Source organism: Ovis aries, chromosome 12 (assembly GCF_016772045.2).
Source record: "Ovis aries strain OAR_USU_Benz2616 breed Rambouillet chromosome 12, ARS-UI_Ramb_v3.0, whole genome shotgun sequence".
Classification (NCBI taxonomy): Eukaryota; Metazoa; Chordata; class Mammalia; order Artiodactyla; family Bovidae; genus Ovis; species Ovis aries.
In genome coordinates this window covers 72098558-72122452 of record NC_056065.1, presented here as the reverse complement: position 1 = coordinate 72122452, position 23895 = coordinate 72098558, and the positions used below count along the sequence as shown (strand labels likewise).

Below are 23895 nucleotides of genomic sequence, written 5' to 3'. Positions count from 1 at the left end.
CAAGTTGACTTGGATTACTCTGCAAAGACTGCATTTCTAAATAAGGCCATATTCTGAAACAGTGGGGATTAAGGCTTAAACGTGTCTTTTGGAGGGCTACAGTTCAACCCATAGCACCATTTCCTGTCTTTACCCACCCCACCAGGTAAGGTGTACTTTGTCTTGCCTGGATGCCTGCCTGTCACTCTGACCAGCAGAGATGCTTCAGACAAATATGTTCTGTGATACTTCCTGGGGGGCGTCACCCTCTGCACTGACCCTTTCACCACCACCAACCTTATAGCCCCTTCTACTCACCTTTTCTCACCTCTTATCCCAGTTTTTTGTTGTTCATTCTCTAAGTCATGTCCAACTCTTTGTGACCTCAGGGACTGCAGCACACTGGCCTTCCCTGTCCTTCACTATCTCTTGGAATTTGCTCAAACTCATGTCTATTGAGTTGGTGATGCCATCCAACCATCTCATCCTCTGTCCCCACTTTCTCTTCCTGCCTTCAGTCTTTCCCAACATCAGGGTCTTTGCCAATGAGTCAGTTCTTCCTGTCAGGTGGCCAAAGTATTGGAGCTTCAGCATCAGTCCTTCCAGTGAATATTCAGGATTGATTTCCTTCAGGGTTGACTGGTTTGATCTCCGTGCTGTCCAAAGAGTCTGGTAAATAGTTTCAGGAATCTTCACTAGAGCTGGTGGACTCACTCTGGTTTTCATAAGAACACAAACTAAAGGTAGAGAGAGTATTCTGTGAAGGAAACAGATTTTTCTTCCCTCAAATTTCCAGATTGAGATTCAGAAACAATTATTGAGCATCTGTTTTATGCAGGCACTGGGCCAGTTTGCTTTGATATGTGTGACATCATTTATTGTAAATGTTATACAACTTTTACTGATGAGAGAGTTTAAGGAGGTTGAGTCACACAATAGGTAAACTTCAGAGTAGGGTTTTAAATCCCTAAATGACAAGTCGAAGGTAGGAAGATTGTAATAAATATTCTGGCTCCATTTTTGGTGTTTAACTGCTGACAAAATTCAAGCCCCGCCCTCCTTCATCCCTTGGGCAAACCAGCAAGAAAACAGACTCTCCTTCCCTGGGTGCTGGCAGCAAGTTCAAACCATGTAAACCCAGCCGCTATCCACCCTAGCCCTGGCCCAGCCATGTGCGTGTGTTCTGAGTCACTTCAGTCGTGTCTAACTCTTTGAGACGCTATGGACTATAGCCTGCCAGGCTCCTCTGTCCATGGGATTCTCCAGGCAAGAATACTGGAGTGGGATGCCATGCCCTCCTCCAGGGGAATCTTCCCAACCCAGGGATCAAACCTATGTCTCTTATGTCTCCTACTTCGGCAGGCAAGTTCTTTACTGCTAGCAGCACCTGGGAGGCCCAGTGGAAACCAAAGTCCTTCCCTTGTTTAGGCAATTGCAGAATGGCTAGGGTTGCCTGCTTTCCCCCAGAAATCCTCATTGTGTGAATAGTGAAACTCTTCTTACCTTCTTGGTGCATGTGTGGCATCAACATTTCTCAGCCCCTGAACCACTTTTGCAGAGGGTTGGTGGTGCTCTGTGGGGCAACCACAGATAAAAATACTCAAGCAAATTGCGTGCTGCTGTGCTGATCTCAGAGGACTGTCGTGAATACATAGTCAGCATACGTTTGGCTGAGGAGATGTGAAACCGTGCGTTTATGACTCAGGCCCTTTCTGCCCTGGCTGTCTACTTGGTGGGGGTGGGGAAAATGTTCCCCCATTTGTTTTTTTTCTGCTGTCATTTCACTCCTCTGGGTTCATTACTCATCAATAAAGGTCTTCAGTTTTGCCCTCAATATCCATTCTGCTTATTCAATGCTATCGGGTTATTATCCCAAGACCCTAAATCCATATGCATTATGTGTAAAGCCCTGCAAGCTGATTGATATGCATACCACCATGAGCATTCATTCTCCAGCAGTTACTTTTTTTTTTTCCTCCAAGGGAGAATATATTTGTTCTATAGAGAAATTAGTGGCTGTATGTATTGCACGTGTCTTAATACAAAAAGCAGGATTAATTGTTAAATTGCACAGAGGTCTGAAAGTGCATTATGCAAAATGCAAAAACTGGTTGTAATATAAATGTTTGAATTAACATGCCTGCATGCAGAAATGTTCAGGGAATTTGTAGTTCAATTAAAATGACACCAGAATTGAGCCTTTTAAAAACAAGACCATTCCCAGCATAATGATTTTATAATTTATTCAGACTCAGGCATCTACCACCATTGAATTTTAGGTTAAATAACCCAGTTGGGGTATACGAAAACAGCTTCCAGTAGTACAGATCCTTGGAGTAAGCCCAACTGTATCATCTTGGCCTCAGCCACATAAATACTTGAGGAAGGTACAAGGGATATTTAGCATATTTTTGGCTGTAGATTCAACTCTAGTACATAAGACATGATTATCTTTAGACACCTGGCTGTCTTCAGATAGCATTTGAATCCCATTCTGGGTGCCTCTGACCACCCAGCATCCACAAGGCATCCCCTATCCCCCATGACTAAATGGTCTTAGGAACATAGACTCACTTCCAGGAGTCTAAGCATAGCATGGTTAGAACAAGCCATGACTACATATCAGCTCCCAAAGAGTAACCTAGATGGGTCTGTGTTGGTCAGACCCAGGCAGCCCCAGCACAGTGCCAGCCTCACTGAGTCCAGCAGTGATTGGTATCCCTGGAGGCAGATCCTGCCGTGGCCGTGGTAGACCTTTCTGTGCAAAGATGACCCTCAGACCACAGGATGCAGGGAGTGCAGTATTTTTCCATCTATGAGGCTGGGGTGCTTGGAGCCATCCACACGGCCCACCCTGTGCCTGAAATTGTCTCAGGCAGTGGTCGCGTGGAGATCAGTCATGTGTACATGTCAGCCAGCTTGTCTGGCTTATGTGAAATGGGAAGGCCGCACGTCGAGATGCTGGGCACGGGCATCCAGGTTGGTGCTCCAGGAATCGTGCTGTTGACAAACAGCAGTGCTGATGGGATGACAGGTTCAAATAGCAACAGCAAGTCTGGGATTAGAAACAACAAAATAGCAAGATGTTGATGCAGGCAGAGTACATTCAGGGTTTGTGGCTCCATATCTCCTCAAGCCAGAAAGGGGCCTGTTCAATGGCAAGTTTTAGGCATAAGGGAACCTGTTTGAACTTCAGAGTTTTGAGATGTGTTAAGTATATTCTTGCCAAATTTTGCTGTCTTCAGGCATCCTACTGAATGAATGGAGGCTCATCATGATCTTGTCAGTATGATTCTGGTTTTAAAGCATACAGGTGGTGCAGAGAAGTTAGTATATATAGCTAACATGAGGTGGAAGTCAGGATTCCTGAGTCCCAGGGCAGGGCCCTTTTCTGGGGCTGAGAGTTCTGGGTCCCGAAACTGGCCCAGCCATGGCGGTAGGTAATATTCCTCCTCTCTGCTTTATGGTTCCTCATCCTAGAGAGAGGATGGAAGTAGAGAGGCCATTTTAAAATTTATTTTTAAAGATTCTATTAAACGGGTGCATTCTTGGCTCTAACAAAGGGGAGAGCACAGTCTGATTATTTTTTCCTAAAAGGACAAAGATAATACAAAGGCTTTTTGTTTCTACCTTTGGGATTTAGGAAGGTGTAAACACATATAAGGGGAGTCAGCTACAACTCTCTTTTCAGAATGTTTGGAAGTTTTTGGAAAAAGGGCTATTTTGTATTTGAAAATTAGTTGATTTACAGAATTGTGTTAGGTATTCAGAAAAGTGATTCAGTTATGTATATATGTATTTTTTACAGGTTATTTACAGTCACCAGTGTGGGTGACTGCAAGATGTTGAATGTAGTTCCCTATGCTATACCAGAAATCCTTGTTGCTTATCCATTTTATGTATGATAGTTTAATCCTCAACTCAGCAGTGGCCACAGGACTAGAAAAGGTCAGTTTTTATTCCAATTCCAAAGAAAGGCAATGCCAAAGAATGCTCAAACTACCGCACAATTGCGCTCATCTCACACGCTAGTAAAGTAATGCTCAAAATTCTCCAAGCCAGGCTTCAGCAATACGTGAACCGTGAACTTCCAGATGTTCAAGCTGGTTTTAGAAAAGGCAGAGGAACCAGAGATCAAATTGCCAACATCCGCTGGATCATCGAAAAAGCAAGAGAGTTCCAGAAAAACATCAATGTCTGCTTTATTGACTATGCCAAAGCCTTTGACTGTGTGGATCACAATAAACTGTGGAAAATTCTGAAAGAGATGGGAATACCAGACCACCTGACCTGCCTCTTGAGAAACCTATATGCAGGTCAGGAAGCAACAGTTAGAACTGGACATGGAACAACAGACTGGTTCCAAATAGGAAAAGGAGTACGTGAAGGCTGTATATTGTCACCCTGCTTATTTAACTTCTATGCAGAGTACATCATGAGAAACGCTGGGCTGGAAGAAGCACAAGCTGGAATCAAGATTCCCAGGAGAAATATCAATAACCTCAGATATGCAGATGACACCACCCTTACGGCAGAAAGTGAAGAGGAACTAAAAAGTCTCTTGATGAAAGTGAAAGAAGAGAGTGGAAAAGTTGGCTTAAAGCTCAACATTCAGAAAACGAAGATCATGGCATCTGGTCCCATCACTTCATGGGAAATATTTGGGGAAACAGTGGAAACAGTGTCAGGCTTTATTTTGGGGGGCTCCAAAATCACTGCAGATAGTGATTGCAGCCATGAAATTAAAAGATGCTTACTCCTTGGAAGGAAAGTTATGACAAACCTGGATAGCATATTGAAAAGCAGAGACATTACTTTGCCAACAAAGGTCCGTCTAGTCAAGGCTATAGTTTTTCCTGTGGTCATGTATGGATGTGAGAGTTGGACTGTGAAGAAAGCTGAGCACCGAAGAATTGATGTTTTTGAACTGTGGTGTTGGAGAAGACTCTTGAGAGTCCCTTGGACTGCAAGGAGATCCAACCAGTCCATTCTAAAGGAGATCAGTCCTGGGTGTTCTTTGGAAGGAATGATGCTAAAGCTGAAACTCCAGTACTTTGGCCACCTCATGCAAAGAGTTGACTCATTGGAAAAGACCCTGATGCTGGGAGGGATTGGGGGCAGGAGGAGAAGGGGACGACAGAGGATGAGATGGCTGGATGGCATCACTGACTCGATGGACGTGAGTTTGAGTGAACTCCGGGAGTAGTTGGACAGGGAGGCCTGGCGTGCTGCGATTCATGGTGTCGCAAAGAATCAGACACGACTGAATGACTGAACTGAACTGAATTGATACAGTCTCATCTCTGGGGGAAGAGAAGAACTAGCTCAGAATGGAGCCCGGAGCAGTCCGAAAGAAACAAAAACAGATCAAGACTCTGATGTTGGGAGAAATAGCACTTGGGTGAGAACTCTACAGGTGATTCTCTTTAAAGGGTGAACCCCCAGAATCCTGGGTCCCTCCTCTGTGCATGGCAGTCTACCCCATTCATCTCTTCAGGCTCACACGGTTATCCTTCCCTAGTCTTCCTGCTACGCAGGGAGCACTCATCAGCTCGGGACTAAAAGTGGGAGTTAAGTGAGGCACAGCGTCAAGGTCTAGTCAGGAAAATAGAGATCATGCCTGATATTTCAAACAGAGGGATTTAATACAGAGAGTTACACCAGTATTAGAAGACTGAAAGAGCCAAAAGGGACCCTGGAATAACCCAGATGTTAGCCACCGTAGGAAGTGGCTACTAAGCCTTGGGCTGGGGAATTTCAAAGGGAGAGGTGGGATCCCTGGATTGTGGGAGCTCAGAGAAGAGGCGCCTGGAGGCCGTTCAGATCTCGGAGGGTTGCCCTCTGGCTTGTTTTTGAACCTCAGACCAGGTGATGCTGTGGCTGGTTCTTAGACCTCCAGGGAGATAGATGCTGCTGAGGTTGAGAGTGTCCGTAGAAGCTGGGGTTTGGAGCTGCGACTGCCTTCTGCTGCTGGAGAGATACTGACAAGAATGGGAAAGAGGAAGGAGTCCATTCACCCTCCCCTCTTCCTCCTTCATTCCAGTAGAAATCACTCAGAATTGAAGAGTAAAACAGGCTTAATGATCCGTCCTGGACCATCTTCGAGAGGAACGCACAAACCCAGCTTTCACAGTAATAAAGCAAGCGCCCGGACTTGGCCACTTGGTAACCTCTAGGCCAGGGCTTGGTTGCCAGTAAAGGAAACCCAGAGGAGGGGCTGGTGGAGTGAGAAGGAGACGGAAGCCTTGCAGCAGCCTGGACAGAGTGCTCGCACCAGGACCCATTGCCTGGCGTGTGTGAGGCTAATTTACATAATCCTGGCTCCCATCCATTGTGACTGGCTCAGAACTGAAGGAAGACCTAACTGTCAAGGAATGAGGAGGGTTTAAGTAATTGGAACTGAAGCTAGATGCAGCTTCCCAGGTGGTGCTAGTGGTACAGAGGCCGCCTGCCAGTGCAGGAGACTTAAGAGACACAGGTTCGATCCCTGGGTCAGGAAGACCCCGTGGAGGAGGGCATGGCAACCCACTCCACTTTTTCCTTTTCCAGATGTTGTGTGTGTGCTTTTTGAAGAAGAAACAGTCAATTTTATTTGGCTCAGACAAGGAATCCAAGGCCGTAGATATACATATATCCCCTCCCTTTTGACCCTCCCTCCCATCTCCCTCCCCATCTCACCCCTCTAGGTCGATACAGAGCCCTGTGTGAGTTTCCTGAGCCATACAGCAAATTCCCATTGGCTGTCTATTTTGCATATGGTAATATAAGTTTCCATGTTACTCTCTCCATACATCTCACCCTCTCCTCCCCTCTCCCCGTGTCCATAAGTCTATTCTCTCTGTCTGTTTCTCCATTGCTGCCCTGTAAGTAAATTCTTCAGTACTGTTTTTCTAGATTCTGTATATATGCATTAGAATACGATATGTATCTTTCTCTTTCTGACTTACTTCACTCTGTACAATAGGTTCTGGGTTCATCCAACTCATTAGAACTGACTCAAAGGCATTCCTTTTTATGGCTGAGTAATACTCCATTGTGTATGTATACCGCAACTTCATCCATTCATCTGTTGATGGACATCTAGGTTGCTTCCATGTTCTAGCTATTGTAATTAGTGCTGCAGTGAACAATGGGATACATGTGTCTTTTTCAATTCTGGTTTCCTCAGGGTAGATGCCTAGGAGTGGGATTGCTTGCTCATATGGTGGTTTTATTCCTAGTTTTTTAAGGAATCTCCACACTGTATCAATCTACATTCCTACCAACAGTGCAAGGGCATTCCCTTTTCTCCACACCCTCTCCAGCATTTATTGTTTGTAGACTTTTTGATGATGGCCATTCTGACAGGTGTGAGGTGATATCTCATTGTAGTTTTGGTTTGCATTTTCTCATAATGAGTGATGTTGAGCATCTTTTCATGTGTTTATTAGCCATCTGTATGTCTTCTTTGGAGAAATGTCTGTTTGGGTCTTTTCCCCACTTTTGGATTGGGTTGTTTATTTTTCCGGTATTGAGTTGTATGAGCTGCTTGTATATTTTGGAAATTAATCCTTTGTCAATTTCATTTGGTATTATTTTCTCCCATTCTGAGGGTTTTCTTTTCACCTTGCTTATAGTTTCCTTTGCTGAGCAGAAGCTTTTAAGTTTAATCAGGTCCCACTTGTTTACTTTTGTTTTTATTTCCATTACGCTAGGTCATAGAGGATCTTGCTTTGATTTATGTCATCGAGTGTTCTGCCTGTGTTTTCCTCTAAGAGTTTTATAGTTTCTGGTCTTACATTTAGGTCTTTAATCCATTTTCAGAAAAAGGTGGGACGCTTCATGAATTTGCATGTCATCCTTGTGGAAGGGCCATGCTAATCTTCTGTGTATCATTCCAATTTTGGTATATGTGCTGCCAAAGTGAGCACCCACTCCGCTGTTCTGGCCTGGAGAATCCCATGGACAGAGGAGCCTGACGGGCTACAGTCTATAGGGTCGCAAAGAGTTGGACACGACCAAAGCAACAAAGCACGCACACATCAGTCGTCAACTACACTGGGAAATTTGCATGAGAGAAGGCTTCAGAGCTAAGCCTTGCCTGCCCCCCAATTCAATACTCAAGTAAGCAGTGGATGGGATGGATAGAAGGAAAAGAGGGTAGGGGAAGGAGACAAAGGGAGAGAGCAGGGAAGGAAGAAAAGGATGGAGAGAGGGGGAAAAGGGAGTAGCAGGCAGGCTAATAAGGCCTTGCTTCAGTTCCCAGCTGAAGGGCCAAGCAGAGTGAGAATAGAAATAGCCTTTCCTGCCCAGCTCACTGAGCACTGTCTGCAGAGATGACGATGCTAGTAGTAACGAAGTTTGTCTTGATTTCTTCACTTAGCGAAGATTCAGAAGCAATGGACACTGAGCTGCTGTAGGAGACAGAAGCTGGTGCCGGCTGTGTTCTTCTGGCCACCGTCCCAGCACGGGGGCCCCTGGAGTGCTCAGGGTGGCCGCTCCCATCTTGGCAGCTTGTCCCCCGGCCTGTCCTTGCCTGTGGCTGGCTTCCCACCGACTCAGTGCCCTTGACCTCACGCTTGCTGATGGTTGCAGGACACCTGTCAGGCTGCTGCTGCTCAGTCGGTCAGTCATGTCCGACTCTGTGCGACCCCATAGACAGAAGCCCACCAGGCTGGGCAACAGTAATAACCACTCTCACCCTTAAAATCTGGGAGAAAAAGGCACCCACTTAGTAGAAACATAGCAAAAGGACTTGAATAGACAGCTCTTAGAAAGAGGAAACACAGAGGGCTCTAAAATGAATGAAAAGATGCTCACTTTTTTTTATTTAGGTGTCGTTGACATATAAAATTATATTAATTTCAGGTGTATAAGGAGTCAGTATTTGTATATCAACCTCAACATGGGAAAGGTAATTTATAATCTCTAGATTGCAAAGATCAAAAAATTTAGCCTCAAATATTTAGCTCATGGTAACTCCTCTGTAGGTAATGGTTTGGAAATATCTACCAAAACTGAGGCAGCCATTCTACTTCTAGGGATTTGTCATTCAGATACACTTTTATACATGTGAAATGAAATATTATGCAAAGATATTAATTGCAACATTGTTTATAATAGCAAAAGTTAGAATGGACTTAGTGCCCATCAGAGGGAGTCAGGTAAATTATGGTACATAAATTCAGAAATTTCCACAGCCGTTAAAAAGGATGAAGCGATGTTATATGTATCTACATGGAACAATGCCCAGTAATTAAAACCGTAAAAAATAAGGAAATGAACAGTGCATGTAGTATTTGTGTTCAAGATAATATATATTTCAGAATGCAAAATTTAAAACCATTGAAAATCTTTGTGCATATAGGTATGTGTTTGTGTGCATCTGTGTATTTGGATATGTATGTTATGCTTCTGTGTGCATAGAATATCCCTGGGAGTAGAAACACAGAACTGAAACCAGATCTTCTAGGGAGAGAAGGGTTAGGTGGACTGGACATGGGGGTTGGAAGATGGAGATTTAGTTTTCCATGCTTACTCTTTGGAACATTTGAATTTTATAATTGTGCGTTACCTGGTCAAAAAACGAACAGATTAAATCTGGGGTGAAAGTCCATTCTAAGTCTTGCTGGGTAGATGGTCTTTCTGGAGGGCAGGCCTTCTTCCATTGAGGGGGGGTTTATCCAGAGGCTGGAAATTACTGGAAGGCATGTGCTTAGGAGTGTGGACTAGCTCGCCATGGCTGCCTTCTGGCGCAGACAGAGTGATGGTCAGAATCCAGGCAGTCCGCATTTGCTGCGCCCTGTCTGCTCCTGCACCCTTCACAGCCAGGCTCTCGGTGCTCTGGGTCCTCTTCTCCAGAATGGAGCTCTCTGAGCACAGAGGCCAGTCCCCTGCCATTTTACCCAGCCCTCGACATGACATCCAGTTCACAGAAACATCTTCCACATTGGGAAACACCTTGTGGTCATGACATCTTTATACACGGAATTCCTGTCTCTCTAACCGTAAGTCAGCCTTTTAATGTCTCCAGCATCTCTGGCATCACCCAGTGTGTATGTAGTAAGAGCTCCATCAGTATCGAGTGATGAGTCTCAAGGATGAGTAGTTTATGATCGGATCCTTCCCAGCCCTTACAGTAAGGATGGAGCCAAATCTTCCCAAATGGGACCCAGGGCAGCCCCCTAGGGGAGGGAGATGGAGGCTCCGCAGTGAAAGATGCCAGCGTTATAGCTCAGACCTCCAACCCAGGGGTATCATGGGAGACCCGGAGAGGGGACTATCACAGTCCCCTCTTGCATCACCAACTCCGTGGCTGGGACACAAGTTCGGAAGGACTGGATGAATGTGATGGGTCAGATGGAGGGAAGTCCAGATCCACGCCGTAGAGCTGACCCTCGCAGACACCGCCCTGTCCCTGTAGAGGAATCCGAGAAAGTGCCTGGCGGGCTGGTTCCACGCCCTGAGCTGACCCACACCGTGGATGCAGCTGGGAACTCGGCAAGGAGTCTGGAGTGTAATAGTGCGCTCCGAGGTCACAAACAGAACCACGTCAGAAAGCACGGCAGCTGAGATCTCTTCCCTGGAGGCCAACAACTAATCCCGTGGAAAGACTACCGGGAAGAGTGTAAACAATGGGGTGAGTTTCCCCGAAGGAGCCCAGCCTCCTACCCCTCCTGCTGGCTAAGCAGGAAGCCCAGAGGACTCAGCGGGGAAGGGTGCACAAATCTAATTAGTGACTGCAGCTGAGTGAAAGCCGCTTAGTTGTGTCCGACTCTTTGTGACCCCATAGACTATACAGTCCATGGAATTCTCCAGGCCAGAATCCTGGAGTGGGTAGCGTACCCCTTCTCCAGCGGATCTTCCCAACCCAGGAATCAACCCGGGGTCTCCTGCATTGCAGGCCGGTTCTTTACCAACTGAGCTATCAGGGACTACAGCTAACTATTTGTTAATTCCTAACATCCCCGAGAGATCCAGGCTTCCCTTGCCTTGTTCCTCCTCAGCTCCCCGTCAGCAGAGCCCTGTCCTGCCTTCTCTGCCCCCTAAAACACTGGTTTCAGCTGTGCGATTCTGAGCGGCTGGGCAGGGGAGGAAGAGAACTTGACCTGGGAGCATTCCCCTTGAGTCTGCTGAAGGTTTGCTCCCTGCCAAGGCTTGCATGGGCTCGGGTACATCCGGGCTGCCCAGGTGAGTGGGGTGCCAGAAGAGACCCTTGGGTCACATCCCACCCTGGGCTTAGAGCCGGGCGGTGCTGGCCTGCGGTTCCAGGCAGACCCCCACCTCAGGGCCATTGGCCAGAGTCGGTAGCCTGAGGGGAACACAGTGTTCTTCCAGAATGGCATCTTTAAGGCACAAAATGTTCTCTGTAATGAAAAGAGTCTGAGTCACTTTATTTTTCTTTGTTTATATCAATTATCTCTTTTTTATAAAGTTCTGATAGTAGGGCTTAACCTTTGCCATTCATTAAAAAGTTCTGAGCGGAGCTTTCTCAGACTACGTTCCTCTGCTACCCCTAAAACAAGGACAGGGGATTTGTGTGAGTCACTTTATAAGTCAGGTAAATAAATACCTTCGTAAGCCCCTCACTAAGAATCTCCTGCATCTGGTGATGTTTCCAGACTTCTGTCCCAGCCCAGACAGGGTACCCTTCCCTTCCCACTCCTGACTGCGGGGGGCTTTCAGTCTAACTTCAGTTTTTGTCTGTACCTTCCCTGGGGCAGGGGGAGGGGAAGAGGATTTGAAGAGTTGAATTTTACAAGGCTGTAATCTCTTGTCTTCTGATTTCATGGCTGCAGTCACTGTCCGCAGTGATTTTGGAGCCCAAGAAGAGGAAATCTATCACTGTTTCCATCTTTTCCACTTCTATTTGCCATGCAGTAATGGGACTGGATGCCATGATCTTAGTTTTTTTTTTTTTTTTTTTTTTTTTAATATTTAGTCTTAAGCTGGCTCTTTCACTCCCCTCCTTCACTGTCATCAAGAGGCTCTTTAGCTCCTCTTCACTTTCTGCCATTAGGTATCATCCGCATAACTGAGGTTGTTGATGTTTCCCCCACCTATCTTGAGTCCAGCTTGTAAGTCATCCAGCCCGGCATTGCTCACGATGTGCTCAGCATATAGGTTAAACAAACTGAGTGACAGCAGACAGCCCCATCGTACTCCTTTCTCGATCTTGAACCAATCAGTTGTTCCATACAGGGTTCGAACTGTTGCTTCTTGACCTGCATACAGGTTTCTCAGGAGACAGGTAAGATGGTCTGGTGTTCCCATCTCTCTAAGAGCTTTCCAGAGTTTGTCATGATCCACATAGTCAAAGGCTTCAGTGTAGTCGATGAAACAGAGATAGATGTTTTTCTGAAATTCCCTTGATTTCTCTGTAATCCAACGAATGTTGTCAATTTGATCTCTAGTTCCTCTTCCTTTTTTAAACCCTGCTTGGACATCTGCAAGTTCTTGGTTCGCATAATGCTGAAGCCTGTCTAGCATGTAAGATTGTAAGCATGGCCTTACTAGCATAGGAGACGAGTGCAATTGTCTGGTGGTTTAGCATGTTCTTTGTTACTACCCTTCTTGGGGATTGGGATGAGGATTGGCTGCTGCTGGGTCTTCCAGATTTGCTGACGTAATGAATGCAAAACCTTGGTGGCATCATCCTTTAGGCATTTGAGTAGTTCTGCGGGAATTTCATCTCATCCACTAGCTTTATTAACAGCGGTGCTTCTTAAGGCCCACCTGATTTCACACTCCAGAATGTCTGGATCTGGGTAACTAACCACACCATCGTAGTGATCCGTTTCATTAAGACCTTTTTCATATAGTTCTTCCATGTATTGTTACCATCTCTTCTTGATCTCTTCAGCGTCTACTAGGTCTCTTACCATTTTTATCCCTTATTGTGCCCATCGTTGGGTGAAATGCCCCCTTGATGTTTCCAGCTTTCCTGAAGAGATCTCTAGTCATTCCCCTTTCGTTGTTTCCTTCTATTATTAAGCATTGCTCGTTGAAGAAGGCCTTCTTGTCTCTTCTAGCTGTTTTTTGGAACTCTGCATTTAATTGGATGTACGTTTCCCTCTCTCTCTTGCTTTTCACTTCTCTTCATTTTTCCACTATTGGTAGAGCCTCCTAAGACAACCACTCTGCCTTCTTGCTTTTCTTTTCCTTTGGGATGGTTTTGTTCGCCGCCTCCTGTACAATATTACGGACCTCTGTCCATAGCTCTTCAGGCACACTGTTAACTAGATCTAGTCCCGTCAATCTATTCGTTACCTCTACTGTGAAATCAAATGGGAATTGATTGAAGTCATACCTGGCTGGCCTATTGTTTTTCCTGGTTTTCTTTACTTTAAGCCTGAATTTTGCTAGGAGAAGCTGATGATCTGAACCACAGTCAGCTCCAGGTCTTATTTTTGCTGACTGTATACAGCTTCTCCATCTTCACCTACAAAGAATGTAATCAATTCAATTTTGGTATGGACCATTTGGCAGGAGAAAAATGACAAACCTAGACAGTGTGTTGAAAAGCAGAGACGTTACTCTGCTGACAAAGATCTGCATAGTAAAGGCTATGGTCTTCCCAGAGGTCACATATGGTTGTCAGAGCCAGACCATAAAGAAGGCAGAACGCCAAAGAATTGATGCTCTTGAACTGTGGTGCTGGAGAAGACTCCTAAAAGCCCCTTGGACTGCAAGGAAATCAAAGCAGTCAATCTTAAGGGTGATAAACCCTGAATATTAACTAAAAGGACTGATACTGAAGCTGAAGCTCCAGTATTTTGGTCATCGGATGCGAACAGCTGACTCATTGGAAAAGTCCCTGATTCTGGGAAAGATTGAGGGCAGGAGGAGAAGAGGGTGTCAGAGGATGAGATGATTGAATGGCATCATTGATGCAATGAACTTGAGCTTGGCCAAACCCTGGGAGATGGTGATGGACAGGGATGCCTGGCGTGCTGCAGTCCATGGGGTCGCAAAGAGTTGGACACGACTGAGTGACTGAACAGTAACAATCTCTAAGGACTGGAAGGGGCCTTGAAGGGGGGGTCATCTGGTTTCATCTCCCATCCAAGGCACCACCCTCTGAATGCTATCAGGCATGGGAATCCAGGGAGGGGAGTGTGTAACTGTTACAGGCTCCTTTGGGTTGTAGCCAAAAATCTGCCCCTAACTTCCATCTCTTGGCTCCAGTTCTGTCTTCTGGGGTGACTTAGGACAAATCTAATTAATTCTCTATGTGGCCCCGTGGCCTTTTTCCAGGCTAAACTTTAACTTATTAGCATGCCTACCCTGAGGAGCCCTTCCAGACCCTCCTTGAAGTGGCTTCTGCATGACAGAGTCTTTTGTAAAATATGGTGCCTAGAATGGGTCCACCTTGCCTGAGTCGACATTCACACGTGGGTACTTTCTCTTACTCTCAGGCCGAATGCTCATCTCCCCCGCCAGCCCCTGGTGGCCACGTGGCCTGAGGTGATGGCACCAGTGACCAGGGCTACTGCGCTTGCCCCACGCTCCTGCAGGACGTGGCCTTGCACCCCCACAAAGGAAGAGCAGCTGTGTGTGTGTGGGGCTGCTCGATGCCTCTCTGCCCACTGTCAGCAGTGCCCTGGGTCTCCAGGGTGTGTGGGTTTGACGGGAGGGGCCCTATGGGATCTTTCTGTGTGTCTTTTCCCTCCTTGGAACAGCGACCTAAGAGCTCTTGCCCTGTCCCGTGGAAGCGCTGATGCTTCTTTAGCAGAGGGGAGCCCTGGGCTCCCTCAGACCGTAGCTGGCCATTCCTAGGGCTGTCTTCACTTGCTGTCGGGACTGCCCAGGTGCTCCATGTTCCTGCAAGGTGAGCAGGCTGCCGCCTGCCCCTGCCCCAAGCCGGCTGGCCGGGTGTGGAACCGTCGACCCCGCCACCAACAGCGCAGGCCCAGAGCTTGGGCGCCCGTCTCGCCTCTTTTCCCCACAGCCCTCCTCACACCAGCACCCCGGTGGCGGCAATGCCTTTCCCAAATACCGTTTATGAATATTGCGGCTGCATCATTTCTGAGCTCATCTTGGAGCTGTTTCGTGCTTTGGGCTTCTGTCAGTTCCTTTAAAAAAAAAGTCGATACAGGTGCTTTACAATGTTATGTTAGTTTCTGTTGTACAACCTCGTGAATCATTTGCATGTATACATATATCTGCTCTCTCGGGCCTCCCTCCCACCTCCTCCATCCTCCCCTCTTTAGGTCATCACAGAGCACTAAGCTGAGCCCCGAGGCCTTACAGTAGCTTCCTGCTAGCTCTCGGCTCCATCCATAGTAGTGCATATATGTCAGTCCCTTTTGAAGAAGGCGAGAGGCAGTTGTAGTGGTTAAAGTCAGCATTAGAGACGATGGCTTAAGTGGTAAAGAATCCAACTGCAATGCAGGGGATGCAGGTTCAGTCCCTGGGTTGGCGAAGATTCCCCTGGAGAAGGAAATGGCAACCCAGTCCAGTATCCTATATGGAAAGTCCCATGGACAGCAGAGCCTGCTGTGGGCTATAGTTCATAGGGTCGCAAAGAGTTGGACACAATTGAGCACGCACACACAATGAGACCAGATCCATGGGCTCAGAACCCATAGAGAGAAACTGCATCCTGGCCACCAACAGCGCCCCAGGCACAGCCAGCCTGCCTCTGACCAGGCAGGGGGAGCAGGCACAGCCCCGGGATGAGAAGCAGCAGCCACTCAGGATGGTGTGCAGACAAGCTCTTGGCTCCACGGCACCCCCTGCGCTCAGTTGGATCCCTCCCTCAGCGTGGAGATGAGCACAGCCCACAGTGAGTGGGAGCAGTGAGGTGAGAACAGAGCTGGCTCTGCCAGGCAGGAACAGTTCCTCCCCTTCCCCTGGGGTGGCTGGCATGTCTAACCTGCGGTGGCGTCCGAGAACTATGGGAGAGACGCTGCTGTCTCCGCCAGGAGCTTGGTTGTATCATTGTGTTCTTTGCTGAGAAATCGAAGTAATTTGGAGTCGTTTACCTAGCAACAGCTTTAGGAAAAGAACATGTCAGAGAGATGTGCTGACATCACCCTTTCAGAGGTGCGTGTGGTGGAGGTGCCGTGTCTTCTCTCCCTTTCCAGCTCCCCTGCTACATTCCTTTCGTAGTGACAGGAAGCAGGATGACTGGGGCGGCCTTCCTGACCCACTGTCCTTTGTTAACATCTAGGTGTTCTCAGCCAGTCCCTGCCAGGTGCCCCTTCTCCTGGACACACACACACAAGTGGAGATGATGCTTCAGCTGTGGGCACTTCTGTCCATTGGCTGCATGGCCCACGGCGGGGGAAATAGAGGCCAGATGTGCATACCTAGGGTTTCTTGATTGGGGATTTTGCAACAAGTGTCATTTTTGATTAGGGATCTGAGAGTCTTGTGACTGAGTACTCACAAGGACTCAGGCACCCATGTATGTTTATTCAGTGACCATTCTAACCATGGGCGCCCTGGTCCCAGGGACTTGGGGAGGAAAGGAGCCGGTTCATGGTCTCAGACTTGCGCCGCCTCCTGTCCGGAAGAGGCATCTCCTCGCAGTCTGTCCTGCCTTTGCTGCCTTCCCAGGACGGGGATGCACAGAGGGTCCTGAGCGCGTCCCGGGATGAAGGGCTTCAGCTGCCGGCGAGCTTCTCTGCCTGCAGAGTGGCCCTCCCCTGCCCACTGCCCACCCCCATCCTGCTTCCAAAGCTAGCCCATTCTATATTTGCAGGTGCTTCTCTTCTCTTCTCCAGAGTCTCTGTGATTCCAGAGAACAGTGCCAGGCTGCCACCCCGTGCCGTGGTTCCCAGACCACCACTGTCCCGTGTGTGCATATTTGGATGAGAAGGAAAGACAAAACCGTCTAAGCTCAGCTGTCTCCATCCTAGCGCCATGTCAGCTTACTCGTGTCAGCCCACTGTCCTGGTGACCCAGGTGTTGAGACTCTTGTCTCTGTCCTCTGTTTCCCAGAGCGGGAGCCGTAGAGCCAAATCTCGAGGGTAGGTGGGGAGTTGGGGGCCCTGAGTGTGCTTTTAGCCTCTGTGAGCCTATTTTCACGGGCCTCAGATGAAGCTCCGTGTGACGCATGTCCAGGCCGCCTGTCTAAATGCTGCGCACACGGTCAGCGCTTCATAAATGCCCGGGCTGGGGGGTGGTCTGGGGGCTTCCCTGATGGTCCCATGGCTAAGACTCTGCACTTCCACTGTAGGACACGCAGGTTCGGCCCCTGGTTGCAGAACTAAGATGCCACATGCGATGCCACGGTCAAAAAAAGAAAGACTGTCAAACCGTCTTAAAAACTGCCCGTGTGGGTGAGTGGTTTTCCGGGCCTGGTGGCAGGGAGCCTGCCCCTCACTGTCCCCATCCCTTTGTTTTTGGGAGGCAGCTTCCAGGAGTGCGTTTGCTGAGCTGTCTCCACTGTGTTACATAGCATGGTTGTGAGTCAAGGATAAACAGTAGCCCGAAATAGGCTGTTTAAATTAAAAAAGAAAGGAACACATTAAGGAAGAGAAGCAGCTAGGGAGTGTGGTCCGACCGGGCAGCGTCTGGCCCTAGTGGCTGGAGTGGAGATCCTGGCAGCGGCGGCAGGGACGGGCTTCTGGCAGGCGGGCCCCCACTCATCTGGTTCTGGAGAGAGAACACGTGTGTTTTCTTGGCACCTCTTTCCACCTGCACTGTCAGGATAAGAAGCAGCTCCGGTTTGTTCTCCCCATGTGCTCAATTTCACGTGAAATGATTCTGCTTTATGGAAGCGAGTGCTTCATGAAGTGCCCGCCCGCGGGGCCTGGGCTGGGAGGTGGGCAGGATGCAAACCACAGTGCAGGTTGGCTTCATCAGGATGTGATACTGAGTGTGAACAGCGTGATTTGTTAAGGACCGCTGTCTGTGCCAGTTAAAGTGTGCACAGCGCACCCAGCAAACGACTCTTGCTCAGGACGGCAGGAAGGCCCCCAGGGCAGTCAGAGTTGCCCCTTCCTTCCTCTCTGTCTCCCTGCTGGGTGCCCTGTGGAGGCTCAGCCCATGACCAGGATCAAATACCTGCGGCTCTATGTTAACAAAAGACCATCCAGGCACTGGGAGCATGCGCCTCAGTGGCCCCGGTCTGAATTAACAGTTGCCGTGACAAGGCATGCAAACATGTTCCTCCAGGCTTATTCCCCCCATTACACAGATGGAGAGACTGAGGAGCCCCGGGAGAGGCGGTGACCAAACAGCTTAGTGACCGTGATACCTGAAAATACGAGCCTGCTGCTTCCTGTTTCTTTAGCACCATGAGTAGAGGGGATGAAATGAGATTTGGAGGCAGAAGAGTTAAAGGCACCAGGCCGGGAAGCAGGGCTCCGTGTGAGCCTCCCCTCCACGTGGTCCGAGGCCCTTTACTGCTTCGGAGCGCAAGTGGCCGAGCACTCCTGGAGCCACACAGCCCTAGGCTCCAAGTGCCACTTGGTGACCCCTTAGCTTTCAGACCTTGAGAAAGTTGCTCTGCCCCTCTGAGCCTTGGTTTCCCTTTCCATGAAGTGGGGCTAATAATTCCTCCTTAAGAGGGTGGTTGTGAGGATGTGGCATGCCTCCAGCAAAGGCCCTGGTGACCTTTAAATGCTCAGTGCTCATCTGTCCCCTTGCTCAGTGTGTGAACCACCGCTGGGTCCTCTGCAGAGTCCCCCGGAACAGGGGGCCCGGAGGCTGGCCCTTGGACCAGCAGCATCCACATCACCAGGGATCCTAGGAGAAACGCAGATCTCAGGCCTGCCCAGGTGTCCTGGATCACGACCTCTGGGGGACGGGACCGTGCATTCTAACACGCCTTCCTGGTGGTTACAGTGTGGCTCCTGTTTGAGAACCAGCCCTAGGATTTCACATGTCAGCTTTGAACAAATTAGAACCATGTCATTCTTTTTCATGAGAGGGTGTGAAAGAAGCAGTTGAGTGTTTTGTTGTGTTTTTTTGTTTTTTTGTTTTTTTTTTTTTTGGAAAAACACCGAGGCCTCAAAAGCTAGGTTTGAGGCCCAAGTTTGTAAATTACATGAAGGTAAGAAATGGTTCCTCCAGCCCTGGAGTAGCAAGAGCCTGTTCTTCAGACCTCCTGTCCATATTCCCAGGGGTTTGAAATCAGACCTGGCAGTTTACAGGCTTGGAAGCCTGGGCAATTGTGGTCCTGCTGGGTGTCTTTCAGTAAGGTAGCCTGTAGGCAGGGAAAGGCTCCTGCCCTGTAGATTTATCAGATGAAAGCTCTAAATTGAGCTGTGAAGGTAGGTCTGAAAGTGCAGGACCATTTGATGAACTGCTCCACAATCTCTCTAGGCCGGGACTACCAGAAATAAAGCTACCAAAACCCCTTATTATTTCTCCCCCGTCAGATCTGAGTATTGTTAAACATCAAGTGCTGTCAGGAGCGGGCTGTTTTAATGAAGACAGCACATAAAGTCCCTCTGAATAATTAATGAAATGACGGTGGCTGAAGCCAGTACCGTGGTGCAGAGTGCCCTGCTGCTTCTCAGATCCTGAGCCAGCCCCCGGGAACCAGCCTGATGTATGAGCTCGTTCTCAAAGGAAAAGAAAGCACTCAGCCTCCACTGTTCTCGGAGTAGAAAATGGCACCAAGGCAGACCAATACATATATATGTGTACACACACATAAACACACAGGGTATGGGGCTGGGGTTCACAGTACCTACTAGATGGAAAGGCACAGGTGCAAGCCAGTCAGCTCAGAGAGATGGTGACTGAATTTGAGGCAGTTGAACTGAGGTGGATGAGCCTAGAGCCTGTTACACAGAGTGAAGTAAGTCAGAGAAAAACAAGTATTGTTTATTAACACATATATATGGAATCTAGGAAAATGGTACCGATGAGCCTGTTTGCAGGGCAGGAACAGAGACACAGACATAAAAAACAGACTTGAGGACACAGTGAGGGAAGCGGAGGGTGGGATGAACTGAGAGAGCCTCACTGAAATATACACACTACCTACCGTGTGTAAAGCAGATAGCCAGTGGGAAGCTGCTTTAGGACAGGGAGCTCAGCCTGGCGCTCTGTGATGACCCAGAGGGGTGGGATGCGGCGGTGGGAGGGAGGCTCAAGTGCCGGGGCATGTATGTATACTTACAGCTGATTTCACAGTGTTGTATGGCAGAAACTAATACAACATTACAAAGAAATTATCCTCCAATTAAAAAGAAAAAGAGATGGTGGCCAAGTGCTAGGGCAGATCCTGGTGTCCCCGACAGAACCAGCTTTCCCCCCTTTCAGTGTTACAGCAGAGAACAGGTCCTGAAGGGACCCTGGGACCAGGCCTTTTACTGTCTAGTAGAGTAGCCCTTCCGTCCGTTAGCATACGGTACACAGTCTCTGTAACACACACCAACTGGCGTCAGTCCCGAGGGTGCTGTCTGAGGCAGTGGGCGGGGCCATTTTCTTTGGCCTCAAAATCCATCAGTCACCGCATCCTGTGACTCTTCTGCATGAGAGTCACCTCTGCATTCCATTTCTCTCTTGGGTATCCTCCAAGCCTGCCCACTCACAAAGGCCCTCTGTGGAGGCGGGAAACCCTCAGTCTCACATCTGGGATGGTGATGTGGGATGTTGAATGTGAACCTGCATCCCAGGGATGCGGATGGATATGTTGGTGATCCTTGCTGATCGGGACCACCACATTTGTGTTCTGGGCTCCGGCCAAGGCAAGCTTGTCTGGGAACTGAGAGCCATCTTCCTTTGTAGCATGACGGCACTCAAGATGGGAAACTCGTCTTTTCCCTGTCTTAGAATGGTTGAGAGTCAGTGGGTGTCATTGCTGCTTCATGGGGCCAGAAAGTGAGATTCTATCTGTCCAGCTGTAGGGACCCAAGAGCCAAGCAGAGAGGGTCACGATGTCCCTGACCCCTCAGGAGAACCAGCAAGGTAGTGACTGAGCACTGGGTGAGCAGGAGGGGCAGCAGGGTGTCAGAGCCTCTGGCTAGAGAACTTGCTGAGTAGATGGAGGGAGGAAGCTCTGTCCAGTTCAGTCGCTCAGTCAGGTCTGACTCTTTGCAACCTCATGGACTGCTGCACACCAGGCCTCCCTGTCCATCACCAACTCCTGGAGCTTGATCAAACTTATACTAATATTACTGATTGAATCAGTAATGCCATCCAACCATCTCCTCTGTCGTCCCCTTCTCCTCCTGCCTTCAGTCTTTCCCAGCATCAGGGTCTTTTCCAGTGAGTCAGTTCTTGGCATCAGGTGGCCAAAGTATTGGAGTTTCAGCTTCAACATCAGTCCTTCCAATGAATACTCAGGACTGATTTCCTTTAGGATGGACTGGTTGGATCTCCTTGTTGTCCAAAGGACTCTCAGGAGTCTTCTCTAACACCACAGTTCAAAAGCATCAATTCTTCTGTACTCAGCTTTCTTTATGGTCCAACTCTCACATCCATACATGACTACTGGAAAAACCAGAGCTTTGACTAGACAGACCTTTGTTGGCGGAGTCATGTCTCTGCTTTTTAATATGCTGTCTAGGTTGGTCATAGCTTTTCTTCCAAGGAGCAAGCGTCTTTTAATTTCATGGCTGACTGAACTGAACTGAACTGATAGATAATTGTAGGTAAAGCTAAAGGACAGACTCAGGTCCTTCAAACTGTTCTCCAAGCAGGATTCATCCAGACCACCTGGGCTTGGGTTGTGGTCTCTGGACCCTTTTGAGGCAATAGAGCTTCAAGCAAGAATATTAGTATAAGTGAGTAATTTCTGTCTCATAGCGTGCGAATTCACCAAGTTTGTGTATTCTTTGTAAACTGTATAGCAGATTGCATAGTCTTTGTAAACTACTCACGTGTGGACAGAGACTAGGGTTCTGGTTAACTGGAAGGAAGGATGAGAAGAAAGCATTGCTGCAGTTTGCTCATATTCTGCTCACCAGTCATTTTTTTCTAAAATTGGTCAGCAGTGGGGTGTGGGCTTTGAAAAGACCTCGTTAGAGCCAAGACGGCGGCCACAGGCTCAGCAGTGTTGCCCGCCCTTGACAGCAGAGCGAGCCTTTGATGGGGTGAGTGAGAGCTCATTCAGCAGCTCAGCTAACTCCTCTCCCGTTAGGAAGGATTGGTTTACTTCCCCAGGATAGGGATAGGGATTTGTGCTGATTCAGCAGCTGAATGAATCTGCATGGATAAGAGAGTTTCTCTGCTCGTCTTTCTCAGAGGGTCCAGTAGAAGAAAGAATGATTAGGGCAGCCCAGTGTTCAGTCCCACACGCGGCCAGTTGTTCTGCTCCCAGGGAGGTGGGGGACTAAAGACTCAGCATCGTGTAAAAATGAACTGCATCTTCCTGCTATTTGAATTTGAATACTTTGGGCATAGAGAGCCTAGGACATTGCAGCATAGCGCTGTAAGTCTGTGATTTGCTGATGTTCCCAAAACACCTTTAGAATGGCAAAACTTCATTGAGAAATAATTTCTACACAATAAAATATATCCATTTAATGTATTTTCCAGTTGTATATACACTGAAAAACAGTCCCAACATCTTTATTATCCCCAGAGATTCCTAGAGCCCCTTTGTGGTCTGATTCTCCCTCTGCTCCAGCCCCAGGGGACCACCGACATGCTTTTTGTTACTACAAATCAGTTTGCATTTCACACAAATAGAATAATACGGCATGTATTATTTTGTTGAGGTCTTCTTTCACTCAGGGATACATTTTTTATTGTGGTAAATAATATATAACATGAAAGTTACCATTTTAGTAATTTTTAGGCTACAGTTCACACCCACATTGTTATGCGGCCACCATCCGTATTCAGAACAGTTTTACCCTTGCAAAACTAGAACCCTGTGACCATTTAACACTAACTCCCCTCTCAACCCTTGGCAACCACCATTGTGTTTATCTGTCTTTGTCGATTGGACGACTCTAGGTACCTCAGATGGTGGAAATCTTGCCGTATTTGTCCCTTTGTGCCTGGCTTATTTCATTTAGCACGTCTTCAAGGTTCATCCATGTCGTAGCCAGTGTCAGAATTCCCTTTTTACAGCTGATTAATATTCCACTATGGATACAGACCGCACTTTGTACACCCATTCATCGCGCAGTAGACGCTGGGCTGCGTCTGCCCTTGTGCTCTTGTGAGCAGTGCTGCTGTGAACTTGGGTGTCGGACTCTGTCTTCTAGTTCTTGCTTTGAATTCTTGGGGGCATGTGTATGGTAATTCTGTGCTTGACTTTTTGGGGAACCTCCATACTCTTTTTGCATAGTGGCTGCACCATTGTACAATGTTACTTTTTAAACAAAGTTTTACCTTAGACTTGCTGATTATCCCTTTCTGTTCCAGAAAACCAATTAGACATATCCTTTGACTTCCCATAGCCCTGCATGATAATGGTCTTTTCCTCCAGTATCCCGAGCCTCTGCCTTTCCAGTCCTTCATACTGATGTAATTGCTCAGAGATGGCTCAGCCTTAATAACCTTGAGTGTAATTGCACGGCTCACTTTCTGTTAGCTACAGCCGCTCCCCTCTGTGTCTTATCCCTCGTTAGCTGAAGTTATTATGCAACCTGCCAGTATCCTGTGAGCAATCTCAGGATACAGCCGCCCACATCCTGTTAACTCCTGTTACACCCCTGCCTTGGTCCTCTTCATTGAATCTGTTGTGCTATACATCCTGCGTGTATGCACGTAGCTGTAACTGTTAAATAATCTGGCCTATTCACTATCCCCCACTCTTTTGCAACCATCATCTGACATCCTATTCATAACATCTTCAGTGCTGACTCACTGTTCACTTGTTGTTAAGTCCAGGTGTCAAAAGCCCACCAGGCAGCTGCACACATCGATTCTGGGGGCCTAGCTCTGAATGTACAGTGTGTGCAGGGGCCTTAGTGTAGGATCTTTTCCTTTGAGCAGTACGGTACAGCCCAACAGTCAACAGAGAGAGAGAGAGTGTGTGTGTGCGCGCGCGTGCATGTGTTTGAGGATGTAGGGATA

General features: G+C 47.9%; 1 protein-coding gene and 1 non-coding gene across 7 annotated transcripts in view; one reads left to right on the top strand and one right to left on the bottom strand.

Annotated features, from left to right (window-relative positions):
- The window catches only part of HHAT (hedgehog acyltransferase), a 375148-nt gene that overhangs the window by 348571 nt on the left and 2682 nt on the right, over positions 1 to 23895 (top strand). The window lies entirely within an intron of this gene.
- Positions 7783 to 7889, bottom strand: LOC114117406 (U6 spliceosomal RNA). The gene has a single exon (XR_003591106.1). It is a non-coding gene; the product is annotated as a U6 spliceosomal RNA (small nuclear RNA).